Source organism: Gossypium hirsutum, chromosome A12 (genome assembly GCF_007990345.1).
Source record: "Gossypium hirsutum isolate 1008001.06 chromosome A12, Gossypium_hirsutum_v2.1, whole genome shotgun sequence".
NCBI lineage: Eukaryota > Viridiplantae > Streptophyta > Magnoliopsida > Malvales > Malvaceae > Gossypium > Gossypium hirsutum.
Genome location: NC_053435.1, coordinates 71,053,121 through 71,075,729, shown reverse-complemented (window position 1 = coordinate 71,075,729; position 22,609 = coordinate 71,053,121). Strand labels below are relative to the sequence as shown.

Here is a 22,609-nt window from a genome sequence, read left to right as displayed (position 1 = left end):
CTAGCCGAATTGTTTTAACCATGAGTAACATAACAAGCATAGATCGTGTTTATGGATATACCGTGGCCGATTCAAGCTAATCACCTCCAAAATCATCAACCATTTTCGTTGCATATAACATATATAAACATGAATAAGTTTCATATAATCCCTTAACACATTAATTTCTTTCATCAACAACCTTTTCCTTGAACACTTTCTCATGACCGATTGCTCATGTTATCAACAAGATTCAAAGTTTAAACATGGGCTATTTAAAACATGCATGCATCTCAAAGACAACATCAAACATACCTTAGTCTAACCACCACCATAGCCGATTTTTCTCAAGCCTTTTTCCCCTTCCTTTCTTTCCTCTATTCGGCCAAGGATGTTCAAGAATGAACTCTTTTTTTTTTTGTTTTCTTTCTTCAATTCACGGCAACAAGGGGGGGGGGTGAGACCATGTACTTTTTTTTTCTCCATCACCCTTCTTTCATTATTTAATCACCATGCTTATTATTTTATTATTCTTAACATGCATCACTAGCATAACATGTTGGAGACATGTTTCCACCTATAGCATGGCCGGCCACTACATATTAGGGAGGGGGAATTTGACATGCAAGTCCCCTTTTTCTTCCACATGCACTAATAGGTCCTCATGCATTGACCTATCACATTTTAAAATTTTCTCATATAAGTCCTATTGACTAAATTCACATGCAATCGACTAAATCGAAGCTTGAAATTTTTACACATTCATGATTACATATTCTAGACAATAAACATCACATTCAAACCTTTCGGTGACTCGGTTTAGCGGTCCCGAAACCACTTCCCGGCTAGGGTCAATTTTGGGCTGTCACATCATCTAACTTCCACTTATTTGCCGAAAGCTCCTTTAAAAATTTGACTGCGTTCGGCATCTGCGAAAGAGCTTCAATAAAAGGTAAGTTAATATGTAATTTCTTTAAAAGTTTAAGGAATTTACCAAATTGTTTGTCTGAGTGGTCTTTCCTTGTTGCATTTGGGTATGGTACACGTGGTTTATACACTTTACTTACCTGTTTTGGTCATTGTGGTCCACCGCACCTTTACCTTTACTTCCACAGTTTCTTGCCTCGGTTCTGGTTTAGGTGCAACTAAGCCTTCCACATCTTGAATGGTAATTGCATTGAGCTGCTTCTTTAGGTCAGATTCAGTGTTACTCGGCAGGCTACCTTGTGGTCATTCAGATATCAATTTAGCGAGCTAGCCTCTCTGAGTTAGGAGCCCTTGGATCAACGCTTGTTGATTCTTAAGTTGTGACAACACGAATTAGGGCCTAATCGGAATAGTGGTTTTGTGACCACAAATCCGAGATAGAAATAATTGTTTTATAATTATTTTGGGGTTTATGATATGATTTCATGATTTCGTGAAAATTTCGTGATGAAATTCTGTGCATTGAGCGCTTAAGTTGAGATTAGGGACTAAACCGAATAAATTGTAAACTCGTGTTTTAGAAGTTTTTAGTATGAAATTGCTTTGAGATATTAACTAGAAGGTCTTAAATAGCAATTTTATCCATTCCTAAGTTATGGAAAAAAGTTGGACATGGAGGGAATTTTTGGAAAGTTTAGTAGTAAAGGCATTTCGGTCATTTGTATATTAAATGAAATAAAATGGGAAAAATAACACAAAATTGGTCATCATCTTCACTAGTTGCTGCCGAAATTTGCTCTCCTCCATAGCTAGGGTTTCTTCAACTTTCAAGCTTCATAGTAAGTGATTTGAAGCCCCGTTTTTAATGTTCTTCATATTTTTGAATTCCTCGTAGCTCAATTTACCTATTTCTACCATTATTTTGAGTAAAGGTTTATGTTTAAAATTTTACCCATGAATGATAGGCATGTATTGTGTTGTTTGATGGTAGAATATGAATGTTTGAAGTTAGGAGAACGATCTTTTCTAAGCGATTTTTAACGAAAACGAGCAAAACAACATAATTGATAAAAATACCTATTGTTCATAACTATGTGTTAGAGTGAGAATTTGATGTTGCCATAGAAGAGAAAAATGATCAGTAGGTCATTAAACATAAGAATAAGGGCTGAAATTAAATTTGCGAGCCTTGGGACAAAATTGTAATTTTGTAAAAGTTAGGGGGCAAAAAGGTAATTTTTGTATAATGTGATTTTTGGATTAAAATAAATAGTTCGAGTGTTAAATAAGCTAAATATGTTGTTATATATCAAGAAAGGCGTGGAATCGACCTCGAACGGGGGAAGGAGAAAGTTTTGGACTAAATTGCAAAATTCCCATATTTTGCACCGAGGTAAGTTTGTATGTAAATAATGCATTAATTTCATTTACATTCTTATATTTTAGCCTATTATATATATATACTAGTTGATGTTGAAGTATAAATTGACTATTTGAAGAATAGAAATAAGTAATAGAGAGAGAGATCCCGATTGAACATTCGGAGAGATCGAATAAAATAGAGGGAGCGTAGCTAGGTCACATGTATGGTGCTGAGTGCACATCATGTGTACAAGAAAGCTACGAGATACTATGTAGTAGCTAGGTCACATGTGTGATACGGGATGTATCCCATGTAGACAAGAGAGCTACGTGAGAGATAAATGTAGCTAGGTCGCATGCATAATTCCAAGTGAAGGACACCATGTAGACAAGAGAGCTACGAGACAAATCGGCTAGGTCGCATGAGTGGTACTAAGTGTTCACCATGTGTACAAGAGAGCCGAATTAAATGAAATATGATGGTGGGGCTGTGTGCTGAAACCATCAAGTATCGAGGATTAATCCGAATTGTTCAACGGGATGGCTTTGTGGTGACATTGTAGTCATGGGCCTATACTTGTGATGTATGAAATGTGGTGAAAATAATTTGTGATATATATATATAAGTTAAAATGAGGTTAGTACAAAGAATGTGTGAAAGAGTGAAATTAGCATTAAAACTGTTTTGGACAGTAGCAGTGACGTGAATTTTAAAAATCACCAAAAATAGAAGGAATTTAATTAGAGGTTGAATGAAATGTGAAATTAAATCTTAATAAGTCTACTTTCATATAAAAGAAACAGAGCAAGCAAATGAACTCTATATTTTGAGATATTTACAATTGTGTGTGACTTGCTCAGGATGACTATGTGATCCCCTGTTCCAAATTTGAAAAATTATTAAAACTTGTACAAAACAAATTAAGAAATATAGTTTATATGGCTAAATTCCTTATTGATACTAGTTTTAAATGAAATAGGTTTCATGGTTATTTGAATTGTGTATTGAGAGAAATTCAATTTGTAGTGAACAGATGTCAGATCAGTTGAGCTGTGTAATAGGGGAAACTTTAACTATTAAACTGTACTAATTGGCTGAACCAAAAATTCTAGAAAAAATTTAGTGAGAATTTTTATGAGTCTAGATTTAGGGAAATTTTATGGATTTGAATTTCGAGTTTCGTAACTTGAGTTATGATTTATTTAGTGATCATGACGCAGGAGGGACAGCTTGATCAAATTGAAGTAAATAGTAAAATTAAAATATGATATAATTGAGTTATGTTGTAAACATATTAGATTCCTTATTTGTTATTTATATACTTACTTACTAAGCTACAAGCTTACTTTCTTTTCTCTCCTTTGTCTTATAGTGTCATCCAGCTAGCACAGGAGTGAGAGGTCGTTGAAGATTCGCCCGCACTATCAATACTCTTGGTATTCGAACTCAACATTTTGAAATATGGCATGTATAACAGACTTAGTTATTTTGTTACGTGTCATAATTGTCTAGGTTTAAAATACTAATTATAGTATCAAACAAATCATTTTGTACGAAGCCTTTGAAATTGGTTTGTATTGTTAATGGCATATGTTATAATGATTCATGATCAAATTGCACGCCATATTTTTGTTGGGTTTTATTTAATAGTATATACTATAATTTGTTAATACCTCGTACCCTGTTCCGGCGACGGATACGGGTAAGTGGTGTTACATTTAGTGCTATCAGAGCTATGGTTTAGTCGGTTCTCGGACTAATAAAGTGTGTGTAAAAGTCTAGCTATACATGCCATAAAAATATTGTGATAGTGTGGTGACTCCTGATTATTCTAAACTGTGTTTTGTTTTAATATAGTAATGGATCCTGAAGGAACTGCTGCTGATGATGCTGTTAGTAATGCACCGGCTCCCGCACAAGGGACCGCGCCTGTGGAAAGTAGACCTGAGACATTGAGACAGGGAGATGAGGCTCGGGATGCCTTTCTCCAAATGATGAATAATTGGTATACTGAGTTTATTCGAGCAAATCCGAATTCTCAACCTCCTCCACCCCCTCCCATACCTCAGACGATTCCTGTAGCTACTCAAGGCATAGATTTGGTAAGAATGAACAAGCCTCCGGTTGACAAGATTCGAAAACAAGGGGCCGAAGAGTTTAGAGCAAAGATCGATGATGATCCTAAGAAAGCGGAGTTCTGGCTTGAAAATTCTACCCGTGTATTTGATGAGCTCTCATATACACCCGAGGAGTGCTTAAAATGTGCTGTATCACTTTTGAGAGATTCAGCCTACCACTGGTGGAAGACTTTGGTAGCAGTGGTGCCAAAAGAAAGAGTTACTTGGGATTTCTTCCAGGAAGAATTTAGAAAGAAATACATAAGTCAGCAATTTATTAATCAAAAACGGAAGGAGTTCCTTGAATTGAAGCAGGGCAAGATGTCTGTGGCAGAGTATGAACGCGAATTTGTAAGACTCAGCAAGTATGCCCAGGAATGTGTGTCCACCGAGGCCATTATGTGCAGAAGGTTTGAGGATGGGCTAAATGAGGACATTAAAGTGCTTGTTGGAATTTTGGAGTTGAAAGAATTTGTAGTATTGGTTGACCGAGCTCTTAAAGCCGAAGACTTGAACAAAGAAAGAAGAAAAACTGCTATTGAGGCTCGAGATGCTAGAAAAAGGCCGATAAACAAGTCATTTCAATCTTAATCAAAGAGGTCCAAAGAGACGAACCCTCGAATGACAGTTTCAACTGGGGATTCACACAGAGATTGTGGTAGAGCATATTCGGGGTCTAAAGCTCAAGCTACTTCGGTGGCAAGTGTGGGTAATGTGCGACTTAGAAAGCCCGAGTGTCAGCAATGTGGCAGGCAACATTATGGTGAGTGTTGGGGAAACGAGCGAGCTTGTTTCAGGTGTGGTTCTCGCGAGCATTTTATTAGAGACTTTCCAGAGAAAGTTAAAGAAGAAAGATTTTAGAGTGCTAGACAGAATACCACCGCTAGCAGAGGTAGACCACCGAGAAATACTAGAGGTGGGACTAACAGTAAAACTACGATGAAAGATTCAGCGGTGAGATCAGAAGCTAGAGCGCCTGCTAGAGTTTATGCTATACGTGCCCGAGAAGATGCATCATCTCCCGATGTCATTACTGGTACATTTTCTCTTTATGATACTATTGTTATTGCATTGATTGATCCCGGATCAACTCATTCCTATATTTGCATGAATTTAGTGTCTAATAAAAAGTTGCCTGTTGAGTTTACTGAGTTTACGATTAAAGTGTGACAGCCCAAAATTGACCCTAGTCGGGAAGTGGTTCCGGGACTGGTAAACCGAGTCGTAAAAATAATTAACCGTCATAATTGATGCTCATTATATGTACATGTGCATGTGTGAAAATTTCGTGTTTGAATTTTGTTAATTGTAAGTGAATTTCATCAAATAGGACTTATGTGAGAAAATTTTAAAATGTGATAGGTCAATGCGTAAGGACCTAGTAGTGCATGTGGAAAAAGGGGGGACTTGCATGTCAAATTCCCCCCTATTAGTAGTGGCCGGCCATGACAAGCATGGTAGACCAAGTGTGATGGGCAAGACATGTCATAGACATGTCTTGTTGGTGCATCATGGGTGGAAAAAAATAAAATAAGGAGAAATGGCATAATAATGAAAGGAAATGTGATGAAAACAAAAAAAAATGTGTGGTTGTCCCCCCATTTTGCCGAAACTAGAAAGAAAAACAAAAAAAAGTGCTCATCCTTTGGTTCATCCTTGGCCAAAAATTTTAAGGAGGAAGGAAGAAGAAAGGTTGAAGAGGTTCGGCCATGCATGTGACTAGGCTAAGGTATGTTTAGTGATGTTCCATGAGATGCATGCATATTTTAGTTGTTAGCTTGAGTTCTACCTAGCCCATGGTCTAAATCTTGCTATGTGATGGAAATGACACTCGGCCATGGATGCATCATTCTTGGTTGATGTTTGATGTTGTGGTGATGAGGCATGAAGATGAGTTAAGTTTCGGCTAAGGTGGATTTGTGTTGATGTCATTTGCATGCTAAGTGTAAAGCTTTGTAATGATACATGTGATGGTGGATTGATGATTCTTGAATCTTCTTTTTAGCATTTTTGAGTGAGCACATATGTGTATTGGTTGCTAAATGGAGAAGAATCGGCTAGCAAGTTGTGTGCTAAGGCCGAATATAATTTTTGTATATTAATGAGTAATGCATGTGTTAAATTGATGGAAAGGGAGAGGATGCTTTACTAGTGTATATATGTGTGTATTAGCCAAGTTTTGAACTTGAAACAAAAGGGTGTTTAGTCAATACAAGTGACCATACTTGTAGAATGTATTAAGTGTTGAAATCGGCCCCAAAATAGACATGCATATTCGGCCAAGGGGGAAAAATTAGCTAAAATGTTGAGTTTGATTCATGATTCCGTACATATGTGACTTTAATGTCTAATGTATAAATATGGGCTAAGTGCCTTGTGTTCCTCTTTTCGATGCTCAAATGATTAAATCAATTTATTTGTTTAATTAAGCTCAAGAGCAAAGGGGAAATAAATCCGATAAAGGGAAGGAAAAAGTGGTCGAATAGCTATCGGAATCGTTCGACAACACCCGAGGTAAGTTCTTGAGTAAGAGAGCTTAAATTAAGATTTGATTAGATCATGTTTTAAGCAAACAAAATCATGCTCTTTGTGTGTGGCTATTGAGCCGAAATTGCAAGAATGATAAATGTCTTGTGTTTGAGTTTTGCTAACGAAAACGAAATACGAATGTGCCATGATTTATTGTTAAATGTGCATGGTTATTTGAATGATGTCCGGGCTAAGTCCCGAAGGCTTTGTGCTAAGTGACCATATCCGGACTAAGATCCGAAGGCATTTGTGCGAGATACTAATTCCGAGCTAAGCCCGAAGGCATTGGTGCGAGTTACTAAATCCGGGTTAAGTCCCGATGGCATTTGTGCGAGTTACTAAAGCCGGGTTAAGTCCCGAAGGTATTTGTGCGAGTTACTATAACCGGGCTATGTCCCGAAGGCATTTGAACGAGGAGCTATATCCGGTTAAATTCCGAAGGTACGTGATTTGGGAATGAATGATCTTGCTGTAAAAATTTCAGTTAATGCTATAGAAACATCCCAACATTGAGGTATGTTTCGTATGTGCTTGAATTTAGTTGAGCCCTTGCAAATAAGAATTCGCTCAGTTGATAAACGAGCTACCGGCCTTTGGCTAAGTTGATCTTTTGTGTATGTACATAAGGTTGGTAATGTGAAGCAAGTATGATATCGAAAATTTGTGCATATGAAATTATCCGTTTAACTATATGAATGCTATACTTTTGTTGTGCTGGAATTCCTTGCTCAAAACTTACTAAGCATAAATTGCTTACTCCGTTTCATTGCTCCTCTGTTTTATAGATTTGGTTCTCCAGCTATCGGACTCGGGATCTTGAAGTCAAAGTCGCCCACACTATCAAAGCCCCCTTTTTGGTACAATTTTGGTTGAACTTCGAAATGGCATGTATAGGACTACCCGTTTGTTGTGGGTCGTGGACCCTTTGGACTTGTATAATTTTGGATAGCCATGCAAAAATGGCTTATATGTGTTTGAGTATAATGTTATAATCATTTGGTGTGGATATGCTTGACAAGGATTGGCCATGGGAATGGTTAATCACTTTCATAAATTGTGCTATTTATGCAAAAAGGGCTAGTTGAATCATGGAAACCATGAAATAGGTAAAGTCTACCTTAAAGGCAGATGCTGACAGCAGCAGTGATGTAGATTTGGAAAATCACTAAAAATAGTAGGAATGAAATTAAATAGTGAATAAATTATGTAAACGAACCTTGATGAATCTATTTTCATAGGAAAGTAACGAAACAATCATACGGACAGTATGTTAAGAGATATTCAGGTTCTCGTGAGACAGGGCCAGAACGGTTTCTGGATTTCCTGTTCCGACTTTAGAAATTCATTAAAAATTAACCAGAGACAATTAGGAGTCAAGCCATATATGTATAGATTCCTATCTGAGTCTAGTTTCTATAGAAACAAACGGAATCAGTATTGGAGTCCTGTACAAGGAGATATCCAAGTCGTAATGCGCAAAGGTCAGGGTAGTCGATCCCTGTAACATGGGAGACTTTGACTAATAAACTGTACTAATTGGCCCGACCAAAAATTATAGAAAAAAACATGTAGATGGGCATATGAGTCTAGTTTCAGGGAAAATTTACGGAACTGGATTCCGAGTTTCTGAACTCAAGATATGATTTTTAAAGCGACTATTATGCAGATTGGCAGTGTCTGGAAATTTTTTTAAAAGTCTGTTAACACCTCGTGTTCGACTCCGGTGACGGTCTCGGGTTTGGGTGTTACATAAAGTGTCGAACCCCTTAGGCCAATATGTGCTAGTTGACAAGGTTTGCAAGAATTGTCCATTAATGATTCAAGGTCACTGTTTTCCGGCTAATCTGATGCTGTTACCATTTGATGAGTTTGACGTTATTTTGGGAATGGACTGGTTGACATTGTATGATGCCAAGGTAGATTGTAAACAAAAAACACTAGAGTTGAAATGTGAAAATGGAGAAATTCTGTGGGTTGAAATAGATGAATCAAAAAAATTGCCTATGGTGATTTCGCACATGTCTGCACAGAAATACATGAGGAAAGGATGTGAAGCTTATCTGGCTTATGTAATGAATACTGAGTTGCCTCAACTGAAGTTTTAATTAGTAACGATAGTCTGTAAGTTTCCAGATGTATTTCCAATGGAATTGCCTGGGTTGCCTCCAAACAGAGAGATAGAGTTTGCCATTGATTTGTTGCCGGGTACTACACCGATCTCGATTGCTCCATATAGAATGGCTCTGACTGAATTAAAAGAATTGAAGGCTCAGTTGTAGGAGTTAACGGATAAGGGATTTGTGGGACCGAGTTTCTCTCCTGGGGTGCTCCTGTATTGTTGTTAAAGAAGAAGGATGGTTCAATGAGACTTTGCATTGATTACCGTCAGCTTAATATGGTTACTATAAAGAACAAGTACCCATTGTTGAGGATTGATGATTTATTCGATCAGTTAAAGGGGGCCACAGTGTTTTCAAAGATCGATTTGAGGTCTGGTTACTACCAGTTGAGAGTTAAGGAGTCAGATGTGCTGAAAACCGCCTTTAGGACAAGGTATGGACATTATGAGTTTCTTATGATGCCTTTCGGCTTAACAAATGCTCCAGCTATATTTATGGACTTGATGAACCGGATCTTTCGGCCATATTTGGACAAGTTTGTAGTTGTGTTTATAGATGACATTCTAATTTATTCTCGGGATGAGTCTGAACATGCCGAACACTTGAGAATCATATTGCAGATCTTGAGAGAAAAGAAACTGTTTGCTAAGTTTAGTAAAAGTGAGTTTTGGCTTCGTGAAGTCGGATTTTTGGGACATATAGTCTCAGGTGATGGTATTCGGGTGGATCCAAGCAAGATTTTCGCGATCGTTGATTGGAAACCTCCAAAGAATGTATCCGAGGTTAGAAGCTTTTTAGGCTTGGCCGGGTATTATAGATGTTTTGTTGAGGGATTTTCGATGATTGCCTCTCGTATTACTAAGTTGTTGCAAAAGAATGTTAAGTTTGAATGGACTGATAAATGTCAGCAGAGTTTTGAAAAGTTGAAAGCACGATTGACTGAAGCACCAATTTTAGTATAGCCCGAGCCACAAAAGGAGTTCGTAATTTATAGTGATGCATCATTGACAGGCCTTGGATGTGTGTTGATGCAAGAGGGTAAAGTGGTAGCTTATGCTTCGAGACAGTTAAAACCGCATGAGAAGAACTATCCTACACATGATTTGGAATTGGCCGCTATTGTCTTTGCCTTGAAGATTTGGCGACATTATTTGTATGGTGAAAAATGCCGAATTTTTACAGATCACAAAAGTTTGAAGTATTTGATGAATCAAAAGGATTTGAATCTGCGACAGCGGAGATAACTTGAATTATTAAAGGATTATGAGCTAGTGATTGATTATCATCCGGGAAAAGCAAATGTAGTTGCTGACGCCTTGAGCAGGAAATTTCTTTTTACTTTGAGAGCCATGAATACGGGGTTAGCATTGCCTGATGATGGGTCAATCTTAGCAGAGATGAGGGCTAAACCGTTATTTCTCCAGCTGATTTGTGATGCTCAAAAGAACGATAGTGAGTTGCGAACCAAGAGAACTAAATGCGAATCAGGTTACGACTCAGATTTTCGAGTTGGACCAGACAACTATTTGATGTTTCGAGACAGGATATGTGTACCGAAAAACGATGAATTGATTCAGAAAATATTACATGAAGCGCACAGTTGCTGTTTATCAGTTCACCCTGGTAGCACAAAAATGTATAATGATTTAAAGAAGTTGTATTGGTGGCCAGGTATGAAAAGGGATATATCTGAATTTGTGACCAAGTGTTTGATCTGTCAACAAGTAAAAGCTGAACATCAAGTGCCTTCAGGACTACTTCAACCGGTAATGGTGCCTGAGTGGAAATGGGACAAGATTACCATGGATTTTGTAATCGGTTTGCCTTTGACTCCTAAAAGGAAGGATGCTGTCTGGGTAGTGGTTGATAGATTAACAAAGTCAGCCCACTTTATACCAGTACGTACCGATTACTCACTTGATAAATTAGCTGAATTATATATTGCTGAAATTGTGAGGTTGCACAGAGTACCTATGTCTATAATATCAGATAGAGATCCGAGATTTACCTCGAGATTTTGGAAAAAGTTACAAGAAGCTTTGGGCACAAAATTGAACTTTAGTACCACGTTTCATCCACAAACAGATGGTCAGTCGAAAAGAGTAATCCAGGTACTCGAGGATATGCTTAGATGCTGTGTCTTAGAATTTGGAGGTAGTTGGGAAAAATATCTATCTTTGATTGAATTTGCCTACAATAACAGTTATCAGTCAAGTATACAAATGGCACCGTATGAAGCCTTGTATGGTCACAAGTGTCGGACTCCTTTATATTGGACCGAACTTAGTGAGAAACAGATTCACGGAGTTGATCTAGTTAAAGAAACCGAAGAGAAAATAAAAGTAATTCGGGATTGCTTGAAAGCTGCTTCAGATCGACAAAAGTCATATGCAGATTTAAAAGAAAAGAGATTGAATTTCAGGTGGGTGATAAAGTGTTCTTGAAGGTGTCACCATGGAAAAAGATTCTGAGATTTAGCCGAAAAGGCAAGTTGAGTCCGTGTTTTTTTGGGCCGTACGAGATTACTGAGAGGATTGGACTAGTGGCATATCGGTTGGCCTGACCGGTAGAGTTAGAAAGAATTCATAACGTGTTTCATGTATCAATGTTGCGACGTTATCGTTCTGATCCTTCACATGTGATTTCTCCAACAGAAATTGAGATTTGACCGGATATGACCTATGAAGAGGAACCAATAAAGATTTTGGCTCGGGAAATTAAACAGTTAAGAAATAAAAGTATAGCCTTAGTGAAAGTATTATGGCACAGACAAGGGATAGAAGAGGCTGCGTGGGAACCTGAGGAAGCTATGAGGAAACAGTACCCGAACCTCTTTACCGGTAAGATTTTCGAGGACGAAAATCTCTAAAGGGGGGAGAATTGTGACAACCCGAATTATGGCCTAATCGGAATAGTGGTTTCGTGACCACCAATTTGAGATAGAAATAATTGTTTTATAATTATTTTGGTGTTTATGATATGACTTCATGATTTCGTGAAAATTTCGTGATGAAATTCTATGTATTGAGCGCTTACGTTGAGATTAGGGACTAAACCGAATAAATTGTAAAACTCGTGTTTTAGAATTTTTTACTATGAAATTGCTTTGGGATATTAACTAGGAGGTCTTACATAGCAATTTTATCCATTCCTAAGTTATGGACAAAAGTTGGACATGGAGGGAATTTTTGGAAAGTTTAGTAGTAAGGGCATTTTGGTCATTTGCATATTAAATGAAATAAAATGGGAAAAATAACACAAAATTGGTCATCATCTTCACTAGTTGCTGCCGAAATTTTCTCTCCTCCATAGCTAGGGTTTCTTCAACTTTCAAGCTTCATAGTAAGTGATTTCAAGCCCCGTTTTTAATATTCTTCACATTTTTGAAATCCTCGTAGCTCGGTTTACCTATTTCTACTATTATTTCGAGTTAGGGTTTATGTTTAAAAATTTACCCATGAATGATAGGCATGTATTGTGTTGTTTGATGGTAGAATATGAATGTTTGAAGTTAGGAGAACGATCTTTTCTAAGCGATTTTTAACGAAAACGAGCAAAACGGCATAATCGATAAAAATACCTATTGTTCATAACTATGTGTTAGAGTGAGAATTTGATGCTGCCATAGAAGAGAAAAATGATCAGTAGGTCATTAAACATAAGAATAAGGGCTGAAATTAAATTTCTGAGCCTTGGGGCAAAATTGTAATTTTGTAAAAGTTAGGGGGCAAAAATGTAATTTTTTTATAATGTGATTTTTGAATTAAAATAAATAGTTCGAGTGTTAAATGAGCTAAATATGTTGTTATAGATGAAGAAAGGCGTGGAATCGACCTCCAACGGGGGAAGGAGAAAGTTTTGGACTAAATTGCAAAATTCCCATATTTTGCGCCGAGGTAAGTTTGCATGTAAATAATACATTAATTTCATTTACATTCTTATATTTCAGCCTATTATATATATACTAGTTGATGTTGAAGTATAAATTGACTATTGGAAGAATAGAAATAAGTAATAGAGAGAGAGATCCGGTTGAACATTCGGAAAGATCGAATAAAATAGAGGGAGCGTAGCTAGGTCACATGTATGGTGCTGAGTGCACATCATGTGTACAAGAAAACTACGAGATACTATGTAGTAGCTAGGTCACATGTGTGATACGGGATGTATCCCATGTAGACAAGAGAGCTACGTGAGAGATAAATGTAGCTAGGTCGCATGCGTAATTCCAAGTGAAGGACACCATGTAGACAAGAGAGCTACGAGACAAATCGGCTAGGTCGCATGAGTGGTACTAAGTGTTCACCATGTGTACAAGAGAGCCGAATTAAATGAAATATGATGGTGGGGCTGTGTGTTGAAACCATCAAGTATCGAGGATTAATCCGAATTGTTCAACGGGATGGCTTTGTGGTGACATTGTAGTCATGGGCCTATACTTGTGATGTTGAAATGTGGTGAAAATGATTTGTGATATATATATATAAGTTAAAATGAGGTTAGTACAAAGAATGTGTGAAAGAGTGAAATTAGCATTAAAACTGTTTTGGACAGTAGCAGTGACGTGATTTTGAAAAATCACCAAAAGTAGAAGGAATCTAATTAGAGGTTGAATGAGATGTGAAATTAAATCTTAATAAGTATACTTTCATATAAAAGAAACAGAGCAAGCAAATGAACTCTATATTTTGAGATATTTACAATTGTGTGTGACTTGCTCAAGATGACAATGTGATCCCCTGTTCCAAATTTGAAAAATTATTAAAAATTGTACAAAACAAATTAAGAAATATAGTTTATATGCCTAAATTCCTTATTGATACTAGTTTTAAATGAAACAGGTTTCATGGTTATTTGAATTGTGTACTGAGAGAAATTCAATTCGTAGTGAACAGATGTCAGATTAGTTGAGCTGTGTAATACGGGAAACTTTAACTATTAAACTGTACTAATTGGCTGGACCAAAAATTCTAGAAAACAATTAGTGAGAATTTTTATGAGTCTAGATTCAGGGAAATTTTACGGATTTGAATTTTTAGTTTCGTAACTTGAGTTATGATTTATTTAGTGATCATGACGCAGGAGGGACAGCTTGATCACATCGGAGTAAATAGTAAAATTAAAATATGATATAATTGAGTTATGTTGTAAACATATTAGATTCCTTATTTTTTATTTATATACTTACTTACTAAGCTATAAGCTTACTTTCTTTTCTCTCCTTTGTCTTATAGTGTCATCCAGCTAGCACAGGAGTTAGAGATCGTTGAAGATCCGCCCGCACTATCAATACTCTTGGTATTCGAACTCAACATTTTGAAATATGGCATGTATAGCAGACTTAGTTATTTTGTTACGTGTCATAATTGTCTAGGTTTAAAATACTAATTATAGTATCAAACAAATCATTTTGTACGAAGCCTTTGAAATTGGTTTGTATTGTTAATGGCATATATTATAATGATTCATGATCAAATTGCACGCCATATTTTTGTTGGGTTTTATTTAATAGTATATACTATAATTTGTTAATACCTCGTACCCTGTTCCAACGACGGATACGGGTAAGGGGTGTTACATAAGTGCTGTTTCGGTATTCTGAAAACAAGTTTCAGACACTGAGATGAATTTTCCTAGCATCTCCTCAAGGTTTGGCTTCTTTTCCTGCTGTAGGGTGGTTGTTGGAATCCTGGAGGTGTGGTGGTCTCTGATTTCCTTGGCCTCCCCATGAAAAATTTGGGTGGTTCCTCCAACCTGCATTGTAATTGTTACTATAAGGATTATTTTGAGATCAAGGATTATTACCCATGTAATTTAACTGCTCGTTCTCTATGTTGTGGCCATGGGGTGGGTATTCTGAATTGCTTGATCCATCTCCACTTGCTTTGCACTGCATTACTGGGTTAACCTATGAAGAACCAAAAAAAGGGTCAATTTTTCTATTCAAAAGTTCTACCTGATTAGAGAGCATGGTGACCGAATCGACGTTAAAAACGCCGGCTATTTTCGTTGGTTTTGTCCTCATGACTTGCCACTAATAATTATTTAGTGACATCTCTTCTATAAATTCTTAAGCATCCTCAGGTGTCCTATTATTGATAGTTCCTCCAGCAGCTGCGTCAATCATCTATCTAATAGAAGGATTCAGGCCATTCTGAAACATTTGAACCTATAGCCAAAGTGGTAACCCATGGTGAGGGCACCTTCGCAAAAGGTCCTTGTATCTCTCCCATGCATCATAGAGTGTTTCTAAATTCATATGCACAAAAGAGGAGATATCATTAAATAATTTGGCTGTTTTAGCCGTCAGAAATTCTTTTCATAAAAATTTTTCGGTCATTTGTTCCCAAGTAGTGATTGACCCTCATGGTAATGAGTTCAACCACTGTTTAGCTTTGTTTCTCAATGAAAAAGGGAATAATCGAAGGCGAATGGCATCATCAGAAACGCCATTAATTTTAAAAGTGTTGAAAAATTCTAAGAAATTCACCAAATGAGCGTTTGGGTCCTCGTCCTGCTAACCATCAAACTGAACAAACTGTTGGATCATTTGAATGGTGTTAGGTTTCAGTTCAAAACTATTTGCAGCAATAGCAGGCCTAACTATGCTCGATTCAATTCCTATTAAAATAGGTTTACCATAATCATACATAGTACGCGGAGCAAGATTCTGATTTACTGGATCAGCGGCAATCGCAGGAGGTAGTGGATTTTCCTAGTTTTCAGCCATCTCGTCGATTGTGGTTGAGGTATCGTTCTCTTGCTCTTCCTATGTGTATCTTAAGCTTCACCTTATTTTTCCTCGATTTCTACGAACTATGCGATCGATCTCACTATCAAACAATAATAGTCCCTACGGGTTTCTTCTAGTCATACACTATAAAAACCTGCCAGAAGCAAATAAAAGAAAAATTAGAAAATAAAATAAAATTTTAAATTGCAAATAAAGTAAAATGGCTAAAGTAATAAAAATCAAGTGTTCCTAATATCTTAGTTCCCCGGCAACGGTGCCAAAAACTTGATACGTGATATTCGTGACAGATTTTAAAAATTTATAATTAATCGTTCTTGAAACTAACTATTATTATGACGAAGGCAAGTGTACCTATCGAACAGTAGTATAGCTTTAGCAAGACTAGATTGTTGAACCCAAAGGAACCAAAAGTACTAGTAATTACTTTTTTTTATTATCTAGCCTAAAAATTAAGGGATTTACTTATCTAAACTAATTAACTGAACTAAGAGTGCACATAGAGAAATTGGGGAAAAGCTTTTAGGGAAAATTCAATTGATTAAGACAATAACCAAGGAAAAATCCACTTAGACTTCACTTGTTATTTGACTCTGAATCAAACGATTTATTCATTTGACTTGATTCGTAGAAATCCCTAAGTTATATTATTATCTCTCTCGAGACTAATAACGGCTAACCTTAGGTTGATTAATTGAAATCTCTTTCTAATTAAAGCCCTAGTGTTGCATTAACTCGATCTATGGATTCCCTTATTATGTTTCACCCTAATTCGGCAAAATCTTATCACCCTATCTCTAGACATGCAATCAACTTCGCTTAATTATGAAAAATTTACTCTTAGACAGGGACTTTGGCTCCTCTGAATAAGCGCATTAACGAGAATCAATATCCTAGAATATTAAGACAAGAATTAAGAACAAGTCAAATATTTATCATACAATTCAGGTAATAATAACAAGATTCGTCTTAGGTTTCATTCCCCTTAGGCATTTAGGGGGTTTAGTTCATAATTATAAAAGAAAACATCTCAGAAGAATAATGAATACAAAACATAAAGAAAACCCAAAACCCCTGAATGGAAATTGAAGGGAGATCTTCAGTATTGATGATGAATCCAGCTTCTGAGATGAATCAATCGACTTCCCTTGAGTAATTCCTTGCCTCTTACTTCGTGTGTCCTTTCTAAGTGTCTCCTCATGTGTTTAAATAGGATTTAGAATGCCTAAGAGCCCTCAAAAGTAGTCTTTTCCAAATAGGACTATACTTGGGCTCGATAGGGACACGTCCGTGTGACATGCCTATGTGACACGCCCTTGTGCAATTGCTCCAGCCTGTGGTCAAGGTTGTTAAATAGGCACGGGCGTGTAGTCTCCCTGTGTAAGTCATGCTTCGATCCTGCCAAATGGACACGGCCATATGGTTTACCCATGTGAGGAAGTCCAGGCCGTGTTGATTTCCCATGTGGGTCCATTTTCTCCGTTTTTGGCCGGTTTTTCGCTCTTTTTACTCTCCTATGCTCACCTAAGTATAAAACATGAAATTAAAGAATTAGGAGCATCGAGGTCACCAAATCTAAGGAGAAACCATCCGTAAATGTACTAAGCATGGGATAAAAATATGTATAGATTACGGTTTATCAACACGATTATTAGTGCGTGTGAGTGACTAAGGAATTAGGTTCATGTTCTAATTGGATAGAAATCCACGTTCTTATTAGTTGATCAAGATCATCTCACTGTGGCTTGATTCAATGGGTGTGGGATTACAAATGTTTTCAAGGTTTAATGTAAGACACGTGCATAATCTTAGTGCATATCATAATGTTGCAAAAATAAAATAAAATTCAAAAATTTGCATAGACAAAGATATTAATAAATGAACGTTTTGTTTTAGTTCGAAAATGGCACTCACTCCCTTATTGAACATACTCACTAAAAACAAACTAAATGAAAATAACTATAACGAATTGAAAAGGAACTTGATAATTGTCCTAAGCTGTAAGAAACTTAAAATAGTTCTTGATAATAAATGCCTTCCGACCACTCAAACTGAGGCTAGAAAATGCTAGGAATAGTCTAATGAGATAACTCATTGCTATATGCTAGTAAGCGTGACTAGCATACTGTATAAGCAAATAGAGATTTATAAGACTGCTAAAACGATTCTAGATAAGCTAGAAGACATGTTCAGAGGCCTAGTTGTCTTGGCTCGATAGTCTGATAACTAGCTTGATGAATGCCCATCAAAAGCCGGTTACTCTGGTCACGGACCATATGGTCACTCTTATAGGCTATTTTGTCGAGGTTGCAGAGAATGAGGCCAATTTGGACCAGAATACCCAAATTGAGATGGTGTTCAAAAGCTTATCCAAGGATTTTGTTGGCTTTCAGGTCACTTATATCCTTGGAAACAAGAACCTGATGCTTACACAACTCATGAAGGAACTACAATCCTATGACTTGATTTAGAATGACAGTCAACTGGTCCAAACAGAAGAAGCAAACATAATTGTCACTTTTTGCTCAAAAGGGAAGGGAAAACACATTAATAAATATAAGACTAAGGTCTCTAGGCTACCACATATGGAAAGGAACATAACTAGGAAGCCTAAAGACTTATCTAAATCTAAATGCTTCTTCTACAACAAGAAATGTCAGTTTAAGACAAACTGTAAAGGGTGGAAGGAATAGCTGGGTAGCAAAGGCAAAGGTATGAACTCTTAACGATAGAATTGTATTTAGTGGAGAGTTCAATAGACCACTGGGACATTGATTCGGGGATGTTTGTGTTTCTTTACAAGGTTTAAGGAAATGAGAGGTCTCAGAGATAAGAGCTTATCGTTGTGGATCAAGAACGATACAAATGTCGTAGCTAAAGTAGTGAGAGATGTACATCTTTATTTTGATAATTTTAGGAAGATTATTTTAAGAGTCATTTTCTATATGCTAAGTTTCAAAAGAAACTTATTTTCTATTGCATGCTTATATAAAGACGGCTTGACTATGACTTTTAATAATAGAATTGTAATATCTAAAAATCATAATCTTACCTGTAATGGATGGATGTCAAATGTAATAGCCCGTTTTAGGGTCAAATTGGAACAGTGGTTTCGGGACCACTAATCCAAAGTAGAAATATTTATTATGATATTGTTTTAAGGTCTAAGTATGATTGAATGATTGTGTAAAAATTTTGTTAAGAAATTTTATCGATAAGGTGTCTAATTTGACTAATAGGACTAAATTGCAATAGGTGCAAAATGTGTGTTTTAGAAGTTAGAGGTGTCTAATTGATATGAAATTTTAAATTGGAGGTCCTTAAATGGTAATTAGACCATTTTACTTATAGTTGGACAAAAATGAACATGGTAAGGTGGAATTTCAAAGTTTGGCATTAAGGGCATTTTGGTCATTTGGCTAATAAAGAAAAAATTTAACAAATGAAAGATGTCATCTTCTCAATTTCATCCTCCCATAGCCGAAAATCACAAGAGAAGACATAGCTAGGGTTTGCCAAGCTTTCAAGCTCGATTGTAAGTCCGTTCTAGCCCTGTTTTTAATGATTTTCATATTTTTAAGATCCTTGTAACCTAATTTAGCTATTTCAAGGACTAAATTGAAAGAATGATGAAGTTTAAAATTTTAACCATATTAGATATTTGTGTATTTTGATGTCCAATGGTAGAAAATGCATGTTTAGCATTAGATAAACAACTTTTGCTAAGTGATTTTCGGTAAAAATGTCAAAAAGGACTTATTTGTAATAGTTATAAAATGAGTAGTAAAAGTCTGATTAAGTGGAAAATATGGGCTGACTTGAGTATGAAAATGGTTTGGCTAGGCATGGGTTTTGAAGAAATTGAATACATTTCATTTTACAAGCCTAGGAACTAAATTGTAAAAATGTGACACATTAAGGGCAAAAATGTAATTTTGCCATAAAGTGATTTTTGGGATAAATTGAATAATGTGAGTATTAAATGAGTTAAATTTTTTATTATAGATAAAAAAAAGAGGTTCAGACCTAGATCGGGGGAAAAACAAAGTGTTTGACGATTAGGTCCAATTATACTATTTTTTTGTACCGATGTAAGTTCAAATGTAAGTAATGCATAGTTATTTTTATGTTTTAAATGCTTTAATATTACATGAATTGTGTAATTGACTCTTTGGACGTATTTGAAAAGGTTTCGACAAGCAAAAATTCCCAGTTGAACCTCAGGAATAGAATAGGATACGAGTGAGATGTCTCTAGGAACACCATGTGTACATGTTTCTGTGATCTGGGTGTTGGCCTTGTACATCCTACCAGTGGCAGGGTATTCTGGCATATGTTGTAGTTACCTAACAGTTTGTGTGAGCAACAATGTGTAGCTACGTCTTAACTGACAGCTTGTGTGAGCAGGCCCGTGACTAGCTTAAGAGTGAGCCTACATGTGTTATGAGATATGAGGTAGCTTTGACTACATATGTGGCACTTATGTGCAAGATTTTTCGAGTATTCGATAATATTCCAAGTGTTCAACGGGAATGTCAAAGATGTGAAAGGATGTGGTTATGTTATGAGTTGGTACAGGTATGTACATAGAACTTATAAGTAATAAACTCGATGGGTGATGAACTCTTAGTATGGTTGTCATTGAGCAAGTTATGACTATGAGATTTTACTAACATTCATGTTATCTCACTATAAATAAATTCCGTGATTAAAGTGTTGTTAAGATGCATATTATTTGCATATGAACTTACTAAGCTATATAGCTTACTCCCCTTTCTTTCCCTTGTCTTATTGTGACACCAAGCTATCTCGGGTTTAGAGATCGTAGGAGATCCATTCACACTATCAACAATTATTTTACTACCAATGAAGTCAACATTTTGAGTTTTGGCATGTATATTGGACTTGGTCACTTTGTTATGTGTCGTAATTGATTTGGCCAAATGTGTTGACTTATATTGGTTAGAAGTATATTTTGTGTAAGGCTAATGGAAATGAGCCAATATTGGTTATAAGTATATTCCTATAATGATGCCTTTCATGAATGATGTGTTGAAGTCTTGGTTGTGGATGTTTGGTTGTATGTATATGTTTGGATTGGTGCTATCTTATGTTGTGTAGGTGTGTGCATTAAAGGGTGGCAAAATGGCTTGGTAAATAGCCTTATTTTTATCCACATGGGTAGACACACGAGCGTGTGTCTAGGCCATGTGCGACACACAGTTTGCCCCATGGGCATGTGTTTAGGCCGTGTGTCCCCTGCACCTAAATTTTGAGAAATAGAATGCTCAGAATTAAGCACACAAGTAGATACACAAACGTGTGTCTTAGCCATGTGGACGGCACAGCCTCAAACACGGGCATGTGCCCTGGCCGTGTGAAGTCTGCACCTATTTATGAAAATTAATTTTCCACACGCCTTACCACAAGGGCATGTGACTTGGCCGTTTGACCTCAATTTGTTCATAGGTTACAAGTCAGTGAGTTACATGGGGTCGGGACACGGGTGTGTGTAGCCATAAGGCCTGCCGACACAGGCGTGTCCCATATCCACACGGGCATATGACCCATGTTTAGTGGAAAATTTTCTAAGTTCTATAAAATTTTCTAAAGTTCTCGGTTTAGTCCTAAATCACTTCCAATGCACGTTTTCAGCCTCGTAGGCTTGTATCAGGGACTTTATGATTAAATGCGGATGGTTTTAATTTGGACGCAAATTCATGACTTAAAATTGTATGGTTGTTCGTGTGATAAGTTTGGTAATGCCTCGTATCCTATTTTGGTGTTGAATGTGCATAAAGGGTGTTACATTTAGTAGTATCAGAGCTATAGTTTAGTCGATTCTTAGACTAACGTAGCATGTGTAAAAGTCTAGCTATACATGCCATGAATTAACTATGATAGTGTGATGACTACTGACAATTTTAAAATGTGTCTTCATATAGTAAATGGATCCTGATCAAGCTGTAGCTGATGTGGTAGAATGTAATGTACCGGCTCCTGCTCAAGGGGCAGCGCCATCTGAAAGTAGACCTCCCACGGTTTGTTAGGCAGGAGGGGCTAGGGAAGCCTTTTTTCACATGATGAATGAGTGGTATTTAGAGTTTGTTCGAACAAATACGACTACTCAACATCTTCCACCCCCTCCTTATCCCTAACCGATTCCCGTAGCTGCTCAAGGTGTGGAATTGGTAAGACTAAATAAGCCTCAAGTTGATAAGATTCGAAAGCAAGGGGCTTAAGAATTTAGAGCAAATGTAGATGATGACCCCGAGAGAGCTGAGTTATGGCTTAAGAATACTATCAGGGTATTTGATGAGTTATCATGTACACTTGACGAATGCTTGATCTATGCTATATCATTATTGAGGGACACAACATATTACTGGTGGAATACACTAGTATTTGTGGTGTCGAGAGAGAGGGTTACATGGGAATTCTTTCAAGAGGAATTCTGAAAGAAATATATTAGTTAGCGGTTCATCGATCAGAAACGTAAAGAATTTCTTGAGTTGAAGACAATGTATGAGCGAGAATTTGTCAGGCTTAGTAAGTATGCCCGAGAGTGTGTTTCCTCCGAGGCTATTATGTGTAAAAGGTTCGAAGATGGGTTGAATGAGGACATCAGACTGTTAGTTGAAATCTTAGAACTAAAAGAATTTGTTGTATTGGTTGAACGAGCTTGCAAAGTCGATGAACTAAGCAATGAGAAAAGAAAGGCCGAGAGTGAGGCTAGAGGTGCAAGAAAAAGACTAATGAGTAAGTCATTTCAATCTCAATCAAAGAAATCCAGAGAGATGTATTCTCGTTTGAATGTTTCAGC

The 22,609-nt window shown here is 36.8% G+C and overlaps 1 non-coding gene across 1 annotated transcript; it reads left to right on the top strand.

The window, feature by feature from the left end:
• The first annotated feature begins 15,220 nt into the window (after positions 1-15,220).
• LOC121211990 (small nucleolar RNA R71) lies at positions 15,221-15,331 on the top strand. Its single transcript, XR_005907203.1, has one exon. It is a non-coding gene; the product is annotated as a small nucleolar RNA R71 (small nucleolar RNA).
• Positions 15,332-22,609: the final 7,278 nt, after the last annotated feature.